The sequence below is a fragment of the Triturus cristatus genome, chromosome 5_2 (assembly GCF_964204655.1).
Source record: "Triturus cristatus chromosome 5_2, aTriCri1.1, whole genome shotgun sequence".
Lineage (NCBI taxonomy): Eukaryota > Metazoa > Chordata > Amphibia > Caudata > Salamandridae > Triturus > Triturus cristatus.
Genome location: NC_140588.1, coordinates 1,049,447,236 through 1,049,464,762, shown reverse-complemented (window position 1 = coordinate 1,049,464,762; position 17,527 = coordinate 1,049,447,236).

Here is a 17,527-nt window from a genome sequence, read left to right as displayed (position 1 = left end):
CCAACGCAGTTATTCTCTTCGGCCGCTACTAAGACGGCGGGAGTAGCGATACTAGTGGCTCAGAAGTTCTGGGGGGAGGTTCTTCACAGAGTGGCCGAGATCCGGGGAAGATTACTGGTCTTCCGCTTTGCCCTGGGGGGTCAGACATTTGCGGTTGGTTCCCTATATGCCCTGAATAAAGACCAGGAACGATTTCTACACGCCGCTCTGGTAGAAGCTACTGCCACGACGGACCGTAATATTATTCTAGGGGGTGACTTGAATCTGGTGTTTGACAATCACAGGGACAGGTCCAGTCAACGCACCTATCACAAAGGGGCATTGTCAGCGGAAGGGGTTGCACATACATGGGACCTGGGGCTTTGTGACCTATGGCGCAGCTTTCATCCTCACTCAAGGGAATATTCATTCTACTCTAACGCCCACAAGACATACGCTCGACTGGATCATTTCTTAGCGTCCGACTCGATCCGCACACTCACGAGGACGGTAGAGATTGGAGTGGCAGCTTTGTCGGACCACGCCCCGGTTCTGGCCACTCTTGCCCTCCCGCCCACATCCCGACCAGCCAGGGTTTGGCGACTTAGAGACACTCTGCTGCACCGATTAGACGTTGTCCAACACATACGTCATGCCATAGGCGAATACACGTTACATAATGCAAACTCCGACACCACACTGGCAATAAATATATAAATCAGCTTTATTCGGTAAGTTGGTTACAAACCATAAAAGCAAATACAATGGGCGGCCATGAAGACGGTAATCCGGGGGGAATTTATAGCTTTGTCGGTGGCAGACAACAGAGAGCGCGAACGTAAGCGGGATGATTTCATGCAGCGGACCCGGGAACTAGAGCAGATGCACCAGAGAACAGGAGCCCCGATGGTGTGGCGAGAGCTTAAGGCCTTACGTCACCAGCTAGCGGCGTTGGATCAGGATAGAGCAGAATTCGCGGCATTACGGCTGAAGCATGCATACTACACCGGGGGGGATAAATGCGGGCGTCTCCTTGCTCACAAATTGCGGGAAGTACATCAGCAGCGCGGGGTCAAGACTATCGCCCGACCGGATGGCACCTCTGCTTCCGAGGACGGGGCTATAGCGGAGGGGTTCCATGACTTCTATGCAACTCTTTATGCAGGAGACTCACTGGATAGCTCGGAGGGGGCGGCCTTTCTTGATTCCGTTACTTTACCTACATTGACTGCGGATCAAGCTGACCACTTAGATGGGGAAATTCGTCAGGAGGACAGTCATAGCAGCTATATCTCGTCTGAAACTGGGGAAGGCACCCGGCCCAGACGGCTTCTCCGCGATTTTTTATAAGACGTATTGCGCCGTGCTTGCCCCGATCCTCACCCGGTTGTAATTCCTTTGCCACTCCAGGGGCGATACATAGGGATTTCTTGGAAGCCTCTATAGCGGTGATCCCCAAACCTGGGAAGGATGGATTCCGGTGTGGATCGTACCACCCAATCTCCCTCCTTAACGTAGACCTCAAATTATACACAGGGATCCTGGCAGCCCGTCTTGGTCCTTACATGACTAGCCTCATTGACCCGGATCAAGCTGGGTTTATCCCAGAACGACAAACGGCAGATAACACCAAAAGAGTTCTTCACCTCATCGAGAAGGCTACTCGGGTGCCAGGCGAGTACAGGCTGCTGGCCATTGATGCCGAAAAGGCATTTGACCGAGTACATTGGCCGTATTTGAAACAGGTGCTGGAGAGGGTCGGGGTGGGGGAACGGTTTCGCACATACATATGTAACTGCTATAAATTTCCCACTGCGACGGTTAGAGTGAATGGCCAAACTTCCTCCCGATTCCATATTGAGAGAGGCACGAGGCACGGATGCCCTTTATCCCCCCTTCTTTTCACCCTCTATATGGAGCCTCTAGCTCAAAGAATGCGGCAAAACCCAGAGGTACGGGGGATCAAATTCAGGGGGTTTACCCACACTATTAGCTTATATGCAGATGACGTGCTGATATCGCTCACCGAGCCGAGATCCGCGTTGCCGGCGTGCTTGGCAGAATTGGACGCCTTTGCCCGAGTTGCGGGATTCAAGGTGAACACTGATAAGTCTATGGCCCTCGATCTGTCATTGTCAGGACCTACACGGGATTACTTGCAGTCCGTACTTCCCATCCAGTGGGCGACGGACGCCATCCCCTACCTAGGGATTCAGTTGGCTCTCTCTCTTCAAGCAGTAGTTGAGGTCAACTATACGATTCTGCGCCGGAAAATCCGCCGGGAACTGAGCCGATGGAACCACTACCCCCTGTTGTGGTTGGGCAGGGTGGCGGCAGTAAAAATGACTATTCTGCCGCAGATCCTCCATCTCTTCCGTACCATACCTTTGCGACCGCCGGCCGACTGGATTCGCCGGACCCAATCCGAGCTGGCCCAATTCATTTGGAATGGCCGGAAACCACGTATGAGGCGTGCCTTGTTAGTGCTCGCTCCGGAATTCGGAAGACTAGGCGTCCCGGATCTTCAGCTCTACTTTCAGGCGGCACAGTTATGGTACCTGGTGGAGTGGAGTAGGTGGGAATCCGATAAACACTGGATGTTCCAAGATCAGGCGGTGGCGGCTCGCCCCTTGCAGTCCATACCGTTCCTGCGTAGGCCTCACAGACCTCCTAACCTATATGCCTCACACATCACTCGAGTCCCCTTAGAGGTGTGGGATGCCACTAACGCCAAACATAACCTCACGGCCTTTCCATCCCCGCTCACGCCTCTGACAGACAACCCCGATTTTGTCCCGGGGATGGATAAGGCGGCCTTTTCAAACTGGGAAACGGCAGGGTGCCGGTTTTTGTATCATGTCTATGGCCCGGAAGGAGTTCACTCGTTTACGCAAATGAAACAGGGATTTGGGTTTCAGGAGGCAGAGAGACATCGGTACTTCCAGGTGAGGCACTGGGCGCTCCAACCACAGGTCCGCTCTGGGGCAGACAGGAGGTTTTCCTCCTATGAAAGATGGCTTCTCACGCGTACGTCCGATCGAAAACTCATATCGGACCTTTATAAGACACTACAGTTGACACAGGCACACACTCACAACCCCAGCAGGGAAAGGTGGGAACGGGAGTTGGGTAGAGTTCTAACACACAAGGAATGGGCCAACATATACTATAGAGCCAGGCATTCAGCATATCACATGGGACTCACGGAGACATTCACAAAGATAGCAACATACTGGTACTATACCCCGGAGCGCTTACACGACATGGGCCATACCCGGGATGCGACGTGTTGGCGCGGTTGTGGCCAAGTAGGCAACCTAGTGCATCTACTCTGGGAGTGCGCACACATTCAACCGTACTGGACACAGGTCTTGGATGAGGTGGATAAGCACTTCGAGACGGAGATACCACGCTTTCCGGCATACGTCCTATTGGGTCTTCCTAATCCCTTGACCTATCCATTGAAATCCCATAGAGGAAGGCAGATCGCTATAGCATTGGAGTCTGCAACACAAAACATTCTGGCACATTGGCGCACCTCCGCGCCCCCAGCCTTCACGGGTTGGTTACATCGTCTGTGGTATGTCTTGGGGATGGAGAAGCTGGCGCTCACCATGGCAGGGGAGGGAACTAAATATGGGGAGCTGTGGCGACCATTCCTGTCGATGTTGGCCACTGAATTCCGAGAAGTCACATGCCCCAGGTATCTAAGGCTGCTACGGCTCGCAGAGGTGGGTCAAGCTGGGGTTGAGAGGCATGGTCAGGGGGCCTAGATATAGCTTAGAGGGGAGGCACGGGGAGGGACGGGGGGGGATGATGTTTGATTGTTTAATTTTGTATATTATTGCACTGCGGGCTATGTACAGTTAAGTATTATTATACAGCCACCGACTTCGGTGGTATTCACATCGCATCACATGTCCACAGCTGTCTGTATGTGGTTGTGCCTTTGGTCTTGCAAACTTAATAAAAATATTTAAACCTAAAGGTGCAAGGGACCAGAGATCATTCAATGTAGGGTGGCTTTTTTTGTTGCTGGGTAATGCTGCGTGGACAAGATGATCCTTGTTTCTGCTTTTCTTAAAAGCGAACATAGGACGTTCCAAGTTGAGGGTTCCAGCATTGAGAACCGGACAATTTTTTATGATGGTTTTTCGTATTGCATTTGAGACTGGGGAGAAGGTAGTTACGCATACCAGACGGTTAGAGTTGATTTTTATTTTGGGCTCCAGTAGAACCTTACGGGGGCAGTACCATGCTCTTTTCATTGCATTACAAACAAGTCTGCGGGGGTAGCCTCTACTGGTCAGTTTGGTACATAGTGTTTTGGCTTCAAGGAAATAATCATTCTTTAGGGAACAGTTACTTCTGATCCGTATGAACTGAGAGAATGGAAGTGAATCTCGGAGTGCCCGTGGATGGTTACTATCATAGCTCAATAAGGTATTTCGTTCCGTTGGCTTACGAAACAACCCTGTTAATCTGCCCTCATTATGTATAATTTTTAGGTCAAGGAATGAGATGGATGTTTTATCGTGGGTAAGGGCGAATTTCAAGCCACCGCAGTTGTTGTTAAGCCAGTGGAGAAATGATTCAAGAGTAATCTCACTGTCCTGCCAAATCATGAAGATATCGTCTCTGTATCGTTTCCATTTTCCAATGCATGAGCGAAAGGGATTAGTGTCTGCTAGTATTTGGTTGACCTCAAGAGAGTCCATGTAGAGAATGGCCAGATTAGGGGCAAAAATATCGCCCATCGAGGTACTTTTAACTTGCTGGTAGAACTGATCCACAAAGAGAAAGAAGTTTCTAGTGAGACAAACCTCCAGAAGTTGTAGGATAAAGTTAGTGGGGACTGTGTGTGGCCGGGGTCTGTGATTGAGGACCAACTCCATGACTAGTAAGAAGTCCTGTTGTGGGATATTTGTGTACAGGGACTCAACGTCCAATGTACACAAAATTTCACAATTGGGGTCAAATGGATGGTTTTCTATGAGATTAATCATAGACATACTGTCTCTAATGTAACATTCAGTGAGGGGGACAAAGTCTTTGATAAAATGGTTGACATATTGGCCCAAGGGCTCCAGAATAGTACCGCAACCAGACACAATAGGGTGGCCGGAGGTTTGTCCAATCTCTAATGAACCTTAGGCAAGGTATAGATCACGTGCCTACGTAACCTCCACAGTCCAAGCATGTTCTACAATCCCCCACCCTCACTCATCATAATTTTAACCTATTTCGCAGCGATTGCACTCGCCTTAGGTGACATTCCTGCATACACTTGTCTGTACGCTTAGCTATTCAGCATGGCTCATGATTGTAACCTATTTCGGAGCGATTGCACTCGCCTTGTTTGACACTCCTGTATACGCTTGTCTGTGCACTTAACTATTTAGCATGGTGCAACAACTTATCTAACCGTTCTTCTCAATGCGCCATCATGGCCTTTCCTTACTAGGTTAACCACCACACCTTGTCTACACATCGTGTTATATACATGGTCCATATACCACTTGAGCACACCAGCCCTTTTTCACGTCCTATACTACTCACAACCTACCTCTTCCTATGTGGCTCTCGTATCTTAATGCATGCTAACTAGAACTTTCAGAGTCTGAAATGCATGTTTTTGTCACTGCGTTGCCACTATTAAGTTTCCTAGTTATCTGTAATCCTCCTGTTTCGCTTATGTATCTTCCTTCCCCCCTTGCACCCCAGGCAAATGAGGCTCTATTTAACAGGCATGTTATTTAAGTCCTGATGATGATCCGCTCATCCTTCAAACGGATCGAAACGCCGTCGACACCCTAATACACCTTATACGCAAAAAACTTTTCGTTCATTCCGCTGTAAAGGTGTTTTGTAGTGATTTGTTCTTGTAACACTGTATATCCTCCTTGTGTAACAAACCTGAAAAGCTTTGCCTGAGCCCCCTGTTGTTCGTTTTTTCCCTTGTTTATGTACTCTACTGGCTAAGTAGGACACAGGATTGTGTCCCCTTTTATGTATTGTTTTGTATGATTATATCCTAAACCACAAGTAAATATCAGACCTCTGTCCGGCTGGACAAGTCCACTAAATATAGCTATGATTGAGTGTATATTCATTCCTTTGGTTTCCATTTCACTTTCTGCGGACCACTGTTGTTGAAAACAATTGTCTCCCAAGGTCCCTGGTCGACTTCTCTTGGGTTCCCTTGTTGTTGCAGAATATGCTTATCAAAAAGGCAGTTCTGTCTCAAGGGTCCAAATGTTATCTTCCCAACTGGGCATTTATAGCAGGGGTACATGAATGTCTTAAGGCTGAGAAATCATACCTATGGATTATTAGGGGGTGGCCCTCAGAAGACAGCTTTAGGGTTTTAATGGGTGCCTCTGGAGCATCCAGTCACCGTAAATGTTCCTCTTATTCTGTTCGACCCTAACAATGACAGAATTGCATTATGTGCAACTTTGGTTGCCACAAACATCCCATGATGTGCTTGGTGTGGTGGTGGTAGGGTTCTTGTTTGATGTAAAATGGGATTAGACTCAGTAGGGTCAACTTCATGACTTTTATCCACACCCTTTTTATACAACTTGGAGAGGGCTTGCAAGCACATGCACTCTTATGTAGGCCTGGGAGTAATTTTAATTATGCCAGTGTAATCAGAATCATTTTGGAAAATTCCATTGTGATGCAAAATTACCAAAATTATTCTACTAATTCCTCTTAAGTAATTAAGATTGATTTGGGGAACATTCCTACCTCAGGAGCACAGGAATAAACAACTGAGATAGCTTAAGCAGCTGCTGGCTGCTGCTGTTTGTGTCCTGTTGCATTCAGGGCTATTTTCCTAGTGCAAAATGCATTCTTTTATGCACATTCCTACTCTATGCAGTGCTGCAACTATAAATAAAAGTACCTCCCAAAGTGCGAGAGCAGTGGAAGGACTCAGGACACTGTAAGGAAGCTGTATTCAAGCCATGCTGGTGTGGAGGGATAAACACACGAAAAGGAAGTAAAGCTGGCACGCACTGTCCAAAGAGAAGTAAAGAAATGAAAACGGCGATGAAGCCAAGCAATGGGCGGGATCTTATCCCCTTGTAAGTAAACAAAATGTCTTTCAAGCGACAGCACATATGATGACTCAGGTGAGACCTAAAAAGGAACTACAACAACACATTGTCCCAGTGTACCCACATCAACAGTATGTTCAAAGAATGGAGACGCTAAAGCAACACCAATAAAATCTCCCTTGTGCAATCATGCGCACATACCAGAAACCTCACCAACCTCGCCCCAACGCAGGCACCCTTACACTACACATAGAAAAAGCAAAAACGAGGAGAAATAAAAGCATTTCTCCTCGTTGCGTCATTCTAATGCCTGCTTTTGCATGGCGTTAGTTTTTAGCGCTGCTGCAGATTTACACCTCCTTGTAAATCTGGGGCAGCATCAAAAAGCAATGGATTTTGCGGTGGAACATGCACAGCAACACCCATTGCACGCCCCTTTGCCACAGAGGACTGCGGCGGAAAGGGACATAGTTACAAGGTGGTGTTACGCCATACTAACTGGCTCAGTGCTAACTTGTAAATATTGAAAATGGCGCTATGCCACCGGAGCATCAAAAGAAGTAAACGCTCCGGTGGTGATAGGGGTTTGTAAATATACCACCTAGACTTACTTACCTGTCGACAATTTTTTCAATCGTGTGTCCTAGATATTGTGTTGCAGTGATATTCTGGGGTCACTATCCAGGGTGCACCCCCTTTCTTAGGGTCCATGTTTGAGTTTACCAAAACTCCCTCGAGTTATGGAAATATCAAGTGGGGGGAATAAAAGTGGGAGACCCCCTAAAAAGAGGCCCTCAATGGTACTGTAAGTGATTTTCAAGAAACCTACTTTCACACATAGAAAACCCACAAATTAGTTGGCAATACGCACCAAGAGTGAATAAAAAGCAAGCTCTAATGGTCGTGCCGAGGCAACAAGCCTGACAGTGTGTGATTACTGTGTGTTTACAAGAGTAAATAGTGCATTAAGGGGCAGCAGAAAAAAAACCTTTCTAAATGTAAGCACTTACAGTAAGTAATGCCTGTGATCTAAAGGAGCCATAAACGTTGTGACAATCATTAGCAGGCTGTCAGGAGCGTTTACTTCCCGCAGCCTTCCTAAAATGAGGGTCTAACGAGGCTGGGCCAGGCCCCCCCAACCACCGCCCCTCCGATTGGGCACGTGCACTTCTTCCTGTCATGTGGAATACATTTAGTACATTTTTTTTAATTTATTTGTAGATTGTAGTCCTTTCTACATCTCTTATCCCTTGTAAAATCTCTATTTCATCAACATTAGGGGCAGGCAGGACTGATTCTGACATCCTGTTCGATAAAAAAAAAACAGAAATCACAGCGCCACTTCTTCTTAACGACTAATAACATTCCATGCAAGTGATTTGTTGCCTGAATGTGTCCTTATCTGCTGATGAGTCTTGGCCCTGCCACAAAAGAGATGTGTTAACCAAACTTGTAGGTGGCACCTCTGGGACATGGAAACACAAGCAGCCCTTGAGAGAGCTTCTGGGCATGGGTCTGGGGGCTCAGTTGGCCAGGGCATCCATTGCAAAGGTGGGCGTTTGATCTGGTTGGTCCAGTCAAGCCTTCGTCCTTCTGCGATGGATAAAATGAGCACTATTGAGGTGGGTACCTATAAATACTTCTGATCTGTGCATAGCACCAAAAAGCCCCCCAAGGAAGAGCGGTCACTCTACAAATACATCTGTTATGTTGTATTGTGGGTCACTGTGAGGTGCCGCTGGAGTCCACAGGTGGCTGCGCCCCTCCTATTTGCTGATGTTACCTGAAAATGATGGATCCAAAGGTTTGCTTAGATAGAATTCCTTTAGGTGACATTCTATTCCATCATTTTTTGCTCATCTACCCTTTACAGAGGGGGTCAACCATTTGTAAATTAGCCTTAGCCTTACATCTTTAAAAGAAAAGTCCAGCCAGAGCTGCAAGGCCCAATCACCTCTGCAGGGCAACACAAGCAACCCCTTATCTTGTGCAGGTCTTTTTGGCGGCATCTATGAGGTACGTATTATGCACCATGTTTCACTTTAATATAACGTTTCTAGCATTGCATTGACATTGGGTTGCCCTTTTTTAGACGCACATTTTGCCAAATATATTGTATTGCGGTTGCATTGATTTAGCGCTGCATATCCCTGACGAGGCACTGGTGTCGCGCTTGGGTGACAAAAGTGGTGATCTTTAACTGTTTTAGGTCGTGGCACATTGACGAAATAATTTTGTTTTTGACCCCCTACCTCCTCTGCCTTCTTGCCACAAGAATGTTGCCTTGGAAACCCATTGGACAGTCCTTTGCGTCCCCTAGTGGTGGCACGGCACACTGCTTGAAGACCAGTGCAACAACATCATGCATCTCATTAGCTGCCCCCACTCTTTTGGAGCAAAGGAGGTAGCAATGTCTGTCTACAGCAGACCCCAGACCTACTGACCTTCAGAAGACTCCTCAATACCTGGCTCTTCGAACAGTAGCAGCATTCCCCCACCCCTCCGCGTCTTGAGACCCTCGCGGGTAAGTGGTGCACTCTACAAATGCTTTGATTGATTGATTGACTGATTGAATGAATGCCAGTTCAATATGCATCCCTGTTTCCCCTAGCTCTTTGTGAGCATTGCTAGGCCGCCTTCATGTTCATTCTGGAAATGTGGAATCCTGGTGCACTGTCCTACCTGATCTGCACCACTCACTTTGGCATCACGCATGTCTAAGTTTAGATGTGCAGATATTTGTGGGACGTACATCACAAATTTTGTGAATATACTCAAGATCTCATCTACATGGGTTTTCGCTTTATTTTCACTGCATTTCCTTGAATGCTCTCCTGGCAATCGTCTGCGATTCCAATCAAACTCTGCCTTACATCCGCACATTCTGTACTCTCCTTGATGGTAAAACATTTATTGTGTAACACCAAATCCGTTGGTTTCATCCTCAGGAACAGATTTAACCTACAAGGAAAAATCTCTGTTGCGGCCCAGAGAGCACATCACTAACAGAAGCCCTGATTTAGATCTTGGCAGTTCTGGTCCCGCTGTCGTTTTTCCAAAGGTGTTTCCGCCTGCCGGATTGGCGTTCCGCCTGCTGTATTTAGATGTTGACTTATCCTTGGAGGGAAGACCATCGGAATCCCTCGTCGACGGCATCATAGGCAGAAGCGGCTGTCAAAGGGAGTCTTGCTAAGAATACTGCTGAGCCGATTACGATGTGCCTTTCTGTCGAGGCAACTGTGGCAGGAAAACCTCCATACTCCAATTGGTAGAAATGAAGAAAAAGTACCTTTTTTTTGTTCCCACTTCCGTTTCCATCTTGAATCCATTGTCCAGGCCCTTTCTGTGCTGCAGCTACTTGACCACGACGCTCGCAACCCCTTTGTTACTGGAATCTAAAGTAAGCTCCTGTGTCACTTGTCTCACTATCAGTCATGTGCATGTTTTCGCCTCGAGTATTTGCACATTGCTCTTACATGCAATTGTTTGACGTGTCATGCATAAGTGTTCATCTTACAACTTATTGTGGTAAAATGTACACACATGTGTATATACATAGAAAAATATTTATTTAGTGGGGGTGGTTTTGGGTGTTGTGATTGTGGTGACTGTGGGTGCATGTATGTTGTTGCTGTGCAATGCAATATGTAACATAAATGGCCTTATACATTACCTATATATACATATTGACAGATTCACAACATATATGTGTAGTGAGCAGTGGCGGCTCCTTGAGGGAGTGCTGCGGGGCGGCGAGGCAAAGCGGGGGAGGGGCAGGGTGGGGGTAGTAAACTCCGGAATTGGGCCGAACAAAAGTTGAGTGAAGAAATAAATAAACAAAATGAATTACATTGCGCGCACTTCAACGCCAAATGGGCGATGCAGCTCGCAATGTCATTTGTTTAAATTCTTTACTCAACTCCGTTCGGCCAAATTCCGGAGTTTAGTACACCCCACCCTGCTCCTCCCCCGCCCCGGCTCACCCCCCCCCGCAGCACTCCCTCGAGGAGCCACCACTGGTAGTGAGATAATGATAAGTAGTATTTACCAGTCTCCACACCAACGTGGCCTCACTCCGTCAGGACTGCACTGCCAGGACACCGCCAGCACAACAGGGACATCTAAACCGGCTTGGCATAAACCCATCAGCTGTACAGCGATGTAGTACTGTTAGCCAGCTGAGAAGACCGCTGCTGCGGCTGGAACCAGTCTGAGGATGCCACATCTAAATAAGGCATGCGGACCGCCGTCAGCTTGACAGAGTTCTAAGAACCACCACTGCAGAGGGATGACGGTTGTCCAGCTAAATTCTAAAACAGGCCCTTAGTCTGCTTTGGAGAATCAGGCAGTTTTTTCCTAACCATGAGTTGAAGAGATTAATAATAATAATCCACATTTGTAAAGCGCGAACAATCACCCGTAAGGGTCTCTAGGCGCTGGGGGCCGTCGGGAAGATTAAGCAAGCTATTGCCCAGAGTCACATGGTGCTGGGCTAATCTGCTGCCGACGCCGGGGATCGAACCGTGATCCCCAGATTCCGGAGTCAGTCACCCTGGCCGCGGCGCTACACCTCTTCCACCCGCGGCGCCACACTTCTTCTACAAGCGCTTCTTCTTTCCAGACTGGATTACGGAAATTCACTCCTCACTGGCCTATCTAAAGTTTATAGAGCCTCCTCAGCACGGATCTACACAATTTGTACCTGAATGGAAAAAACGTGACCACATTACTCCCTCACATCACTACAATGCCTTCCCATTGAAGCAAGAACTAACATGGCCTGCATCACTCACCAAGTATTATGCGCATCTACACTCTCCTATTTGGCTGCTAAACTAAAAGCCTCTGGGAGCACAGGAGGTTTAAGAAATGTAGAATCCATTCTCCTTGAGCTTCCTACATTCATATATGAGCAGCGCATGAAGCAATCCTTCTCCGCAGGATTTTACTACTGAAAATCGAACATTGAAATATTGGGCCTTATGTACGAACACATTTTCCCGTATGCACAGAATGGGTAAAAGCCTTTGATACATCTGGCCCATTGTGACAGAAGATTATCCTGAACAAGATATAGAGGACTAAAACATCGAAAGGTAAGTGCATATAGCGGAAGTATACATGTACTGCATTCCCTTGAATGCTTTCGCACATCTACACAACCTGAAGACATAGGTATCGTCAAGGTACATGTGGACCATCTTGCAATGTTTTACAAGGAGCTTAAATCCTCTTGTTCCGTACACATCTCATTAATATACTGAGATTCTCCAGTGACTGAAAACCCTTGAGATGTGACCTACTTCTGTTCTCTTTGTCCTTTCCTTGGATTTCAATTCTTTCATCGATTTTGTTCAATACTGTCTAATCCGGTTCTGTCGTAAAGCACTTAAACACCCTTGGTTCATGTTCATTCTATAGAAAACTGCATAAATAAATGCATAAATAAATGCACATTAGATGACACCTCAGAAACAATGTCAAACACAGGTGCTAGCCACATTGAGAGCATGCACAGAGACGGAGTGACTTTTTCAAGCATGAGTTCAAGTTCAAGTTATTTATTATGATTTGGGACTCCGAAGAGTTTCACATGAAGTAAAAAAAAAAATATATATATATAGATATATATATATATATATATATATACATCCAAAGTCATCACAACCCACCCATAAAAGAAAATGTACTTAATTTTTAAAATATAAAATTCATTGTTCGATATAAAAACAGAGGAGGTGCATATATACAAAAACCGTTCCGAGGACCTTTCAGGTGCCAAGTGTGCAGGTCCATAACAAATCAGATTATCACCATGGGATTCTTAGAGAACTTCAGTTAGACTTTCACGGTAAATACAGAAATATATATATAAAATACTACAATTAGAGCTTGAGAATTAAAAACGTATAGTGAAAGCGGGGTTTTACGATTCAAGGTACAGTACACACTAGAAGTGTGGCTCACTGGTTAGAGGAGGCATACCCTGAAGCAGAGGTCAGACCCGGGACCAGGGTTCAATTCCCGACGCGGCAGGGTCTGAGCCCAAGTGTCCACGGACTCGATAATTCTCACTTCGGTGCCTACTCGAATCATGGGTTCACACTCTGCAACTCTGGGCAATAGCTTGCTTAATCTCCACTACGGCCCCCCTGTGGTGGGATGCCTGGCTTTCACCTTGGGGATGCCCAGTACGCGTTATCTCACAGGGAAAAGCCAGGACGGGTTCCCAATGCAAGCGCCGAGATGCCCAAGGGTAAGTCGAGCGCTATATAAGAACATACATACTAGCCAGCAGCATAATAAAAGTGCATGGGAATTAAAAACTCATAATAAAAACGGGGTTTTACGATTCAAGGTACAGTACACAATGGCTAGCAGCATAGGAACAGTGCATGGGAATAAAAACTCATCATTAAAAATAGGGATTATCGATTCAGAATAGAGTACTTGATAATTAGCAGCATAATGAGTAGCAAAGACAGTTAATGTGCTTGAATACATCCTTAATAAACCAATACTGTTCTAGAATATATTTAAGAATTGTTTAAAAAAGCAAAAAAATGTAAAACAAGCATGAACACAAAGGGTCTTTTTTCCTAAATTAGGCATAAAGGACGACTCATAAATTATGCTTATGCCTTTTCTGAACAGTCATAAATGGATCAGATTCACTAAAAAAATAACTTCTCACTGTCTTCATAGCTATAGTTTTGCTCAGTTTAGTGTTAGGACATTTCTTGCATTTTAAAATTAAATATATGTTTTTAAAAATCACACTTCAAGCTATTTTTATCCCTTTTCCAACATGTTGAGAGAATGGAGGTGCCTGGTTCTTCTTTTCACACCTTTGCAATGAATATGATTTATCTTCCATTTTTTAATTAAGGGCCGGATATGATCCTTTATGTGTTGGCAAAAGGTCTGATTCACAGAATCAAGTAGTTTGCGACCACAAAAAGACTTTTTGTTCTGTAGGAAACCCAAATTGTGATTCAGTAACATGGTACCAAATCACAATTTGGGTTTGTGACGAATACCAAATCAGTGTGTGGAAAGGGCGTGGTTAGGGTGTCCATTAGAGATAAAAATTCGGAATGGGGTCTAAAAAATATTTTACCAGTGACACAAATGTAGTGGTAACCCATTCACAAACAGGAAGGTGTCTACAGGGGACCCCTTCTCCTTTGTAAATATTGACAGAGATATATTGTTTAAGAGTAGGTGTGGGTTCCATGGACCACTACCTACTCTTGAAAAATTTTATATAAACTTTTTAAAGGAAAACTGGTTGCATTTTATTTTTTAAACAACTCATTGATTTATTTAAAAGCAATCACAAACATGGTGATCTGCTGACCAAAGCGGGCCATTGTGATGGCTGTAATTCATAGTGGGTTTCCTACTTCATTAATATTCGCATGGTAGGTCTAATTGAGACCCACTACTAATCAGGTTTTTGTGGACAGACATCAGTATGTAGGGTGGTTCAAAAAATCCAATCAAAGTACACGTGGCCCTAAGAATGCAGATACATGTGGGAAATACATTAACAAATAGCAGTAAATTCTCGAAAAGTTACACCTGATTTGCTGGGAATGCAGTTTTTTTGGATTTCTACAGGGGATACCAACATTGAACCCCAAGTGAAAACATTTAGGGGCATATCAGCAAGGGGGCGCGATACAATTATCGCCGCTTTAGCGTCCGTTTTCGAGCGAAAAGCGGCGATAATTGTATCGCACTATCAACATGGACACGCTAGCGCGTGTTTCCATGCCTCTGCGCCCTTTCCCTTAACGCCCAGCTTTGCATCTCTAATGATATGCAAAGTGGGCGTTCCTCACCAAAATAACGTTGGAAATATCGCTAACAGACATTTCTCCTATCAGCAATCTGCTCGCTAACCTGCGTAGCGATAATAAAAGTAGCACTAACCGCGCTTATCGCAGCTTTCATTACGCCTGCTTTTAATCTTACCTAGCCATTGTGTCCTATGGGAGGTGGATACTTTGGCTAAGCACACCCTGCCCTATCAACAAGGTTTGCCATAGCGCTGTGCTTTTATTGCTGGATTTCCAGCGATAATTGCACATTTGCTCGCTATCGCCGGATTTTTTATCGTTGTTGAGATATGCGTTGATAATAACGTGTTATCTCGGTGATTATATCCGGCGATAGCCGGCGTTAAACAAATTTGTGCTAAGCGCACACTGCGATGTTTATCGCAGTATGTTGTAGATATTCCCCTAAGTGCCTTATTTATGAGGCCTTGCGTCACATTTACGCTGCCATTGCGTCACTTTTTGTGGTGCTGCGGCGGCGTAGATAATGTGCCACATTGCTCCAAATTTACGAAGTGACACATCTAGGCAGATGCATCACTTCTTAAATCCCTGTGCTACATTATACCTTTGTCAGGTATAATGTATGCAGGGTGGGCGTTCCCCGGAAGAAAGCATTTCACCTGTGGCGCCTTGAAATCTATAAGATTTCAGTGCGCCACTTCTAGGACGTCATTGCTTCAAAACCATAGGCCTGACTCATGGCAGGCGTAGGGGTGACGCAGGCTCTTTCACATGGGGCTTGCCGCATGTGAAAGGACACATTGCTGGAGTTGCAACTGTTTTCAGACTCACCCCAGCAATGCGTCACTTTTGCGCCTACAGATACGTCTGTAACACTGACGTATATATAACTCCTTGCAACAAGATGCGCCATACTGTAAATACAGCACATCTATGGTGTCGCAAGGAGGGCGCACTGAGAAGTGTTGCATAGCATAAATAGGGCCCTAAGAGCGCAAAAGGTATACACATCGGCGTAAGTTGTTCATATTTCACTAAAACACACAAAATGATGGACGGAATGTTGCACATTGGCAAAACATTCACCCCCAGTTACAGATCTGGGTTTAATCCATCGTTGTTTTGCTCACCACGCCACCCCAGTTCAGACATGGCCATATGCAAATCAGTCTTGACCCTGTGCCTCATGAAAACAGTCCAGTCCGAACTGCCAAGCCATGTCTTCCCTGGACCGGAATCAAGAATCCTAGGACCGGTTTCTGGCTATCAGCCGTCATCAGCCAGGATAGCTTGACTCCAGTGGCGTAGTGAGCACGGGACCCATGTCTGGGCATACCCTTCCCACATAGGGTGAACAGCAAAACACACAAGATGATGGACGGAATGTTGCACAATGGCAAAACATTCACCCCTTGATTGGGGGAGAATGTCTGCATTGTCAGCATTCTGTCCATCATTTGTTTGTTGTAACGCTTTTCGCCCTAAGTGGGATGGGTATTCCCAGACGTGGGACCCGTGCTCACTACGCCACTGGAGTCAAGCTATCCTGGCTGATGACGGCTGATAGCCAGAAACCGGTCCTAGGATGCTTGATTCCGGTCCAGGGAAGACATGGCTTGGCAGTTCGGGCTGGACTGTTCCCATGAGGCACAGGGTCAAGACTGATTTGCATATGGCCATGTCTAAACTGGGGTGGCGTAGTGGGCAAAAGAACGATGGATTTAACCCGGATCTCTTGACTGGGGGAGAATGTATGCATTGTCAGCATTCCGTCCATCATTTGTTTGTTGTAACGCTTTTCGCCCTAAGTGGGATGGGTATTCCCAGACGTGGGACCCGTGCTCACTACGCCACTGGAGACAAGCTATCCTGGCTGATGACGGCTGATAGCCAGAAACCGGTCCTAGGATGCTTGATTCCGGTCCAGGGAAGACATGGCTTGGCAGTTCGGTCTGGACTGTTCCCATGAGGCACAGGGTCAAGACTGATTTGCATACGGCTGGGTTCAAACTGTAATGGGATGGTGAGCAAAAAAACGATGGATTTAGGCCCAGATCTCTGTACTTGGGTGAATGTAGGACATTGTTCTGCATTCTGTCCATCAACTGTTGTTTTTGCGTTCATATTTCACTGTCATGTACTATTTCCAGCACTTTTTAAAAATAATTCTTTTTATCAGATTTGACAATACTTTGCAAAGGTATTAACAAATAAAGAAATACAATAATAGTACTGTTGTGTGTACGTATTTTCCGCACTTTTATAAATACGCTGTGACGTACACAGGTGTAAGTTGTTCCTACGTTAGTCATAAGCCAGAATTCTTCCAATTTTGTAAACAGGGCCACTATCTTGCCTGGCGACTCTGGGCTATTGCAGAAAATCTGTCTCCCGTTGCTGCTGCCTTTTTTAAGCAGTGAATACCGTGCAATGCTCATTTCCGCAAAGGAAACAACGCCCTGGGGCAGATTTGGGCCCTCTTAGCGCACACAGGCCCATAATGTTTATTCAACTCAAATGAAAACGCGCAGCGCTTGAGAGCTCCTACCCCGGAGATAAAAGCCTCTGCCAGGCGGGTTTCATTACACCCGGAGGTACCGTGGCGCTTCTAAAGACAGCACAAAAACACGCCCCTTCCTTCTCATTCAGGTGAAGCAGCGTGCTTAGGGAAGGCTT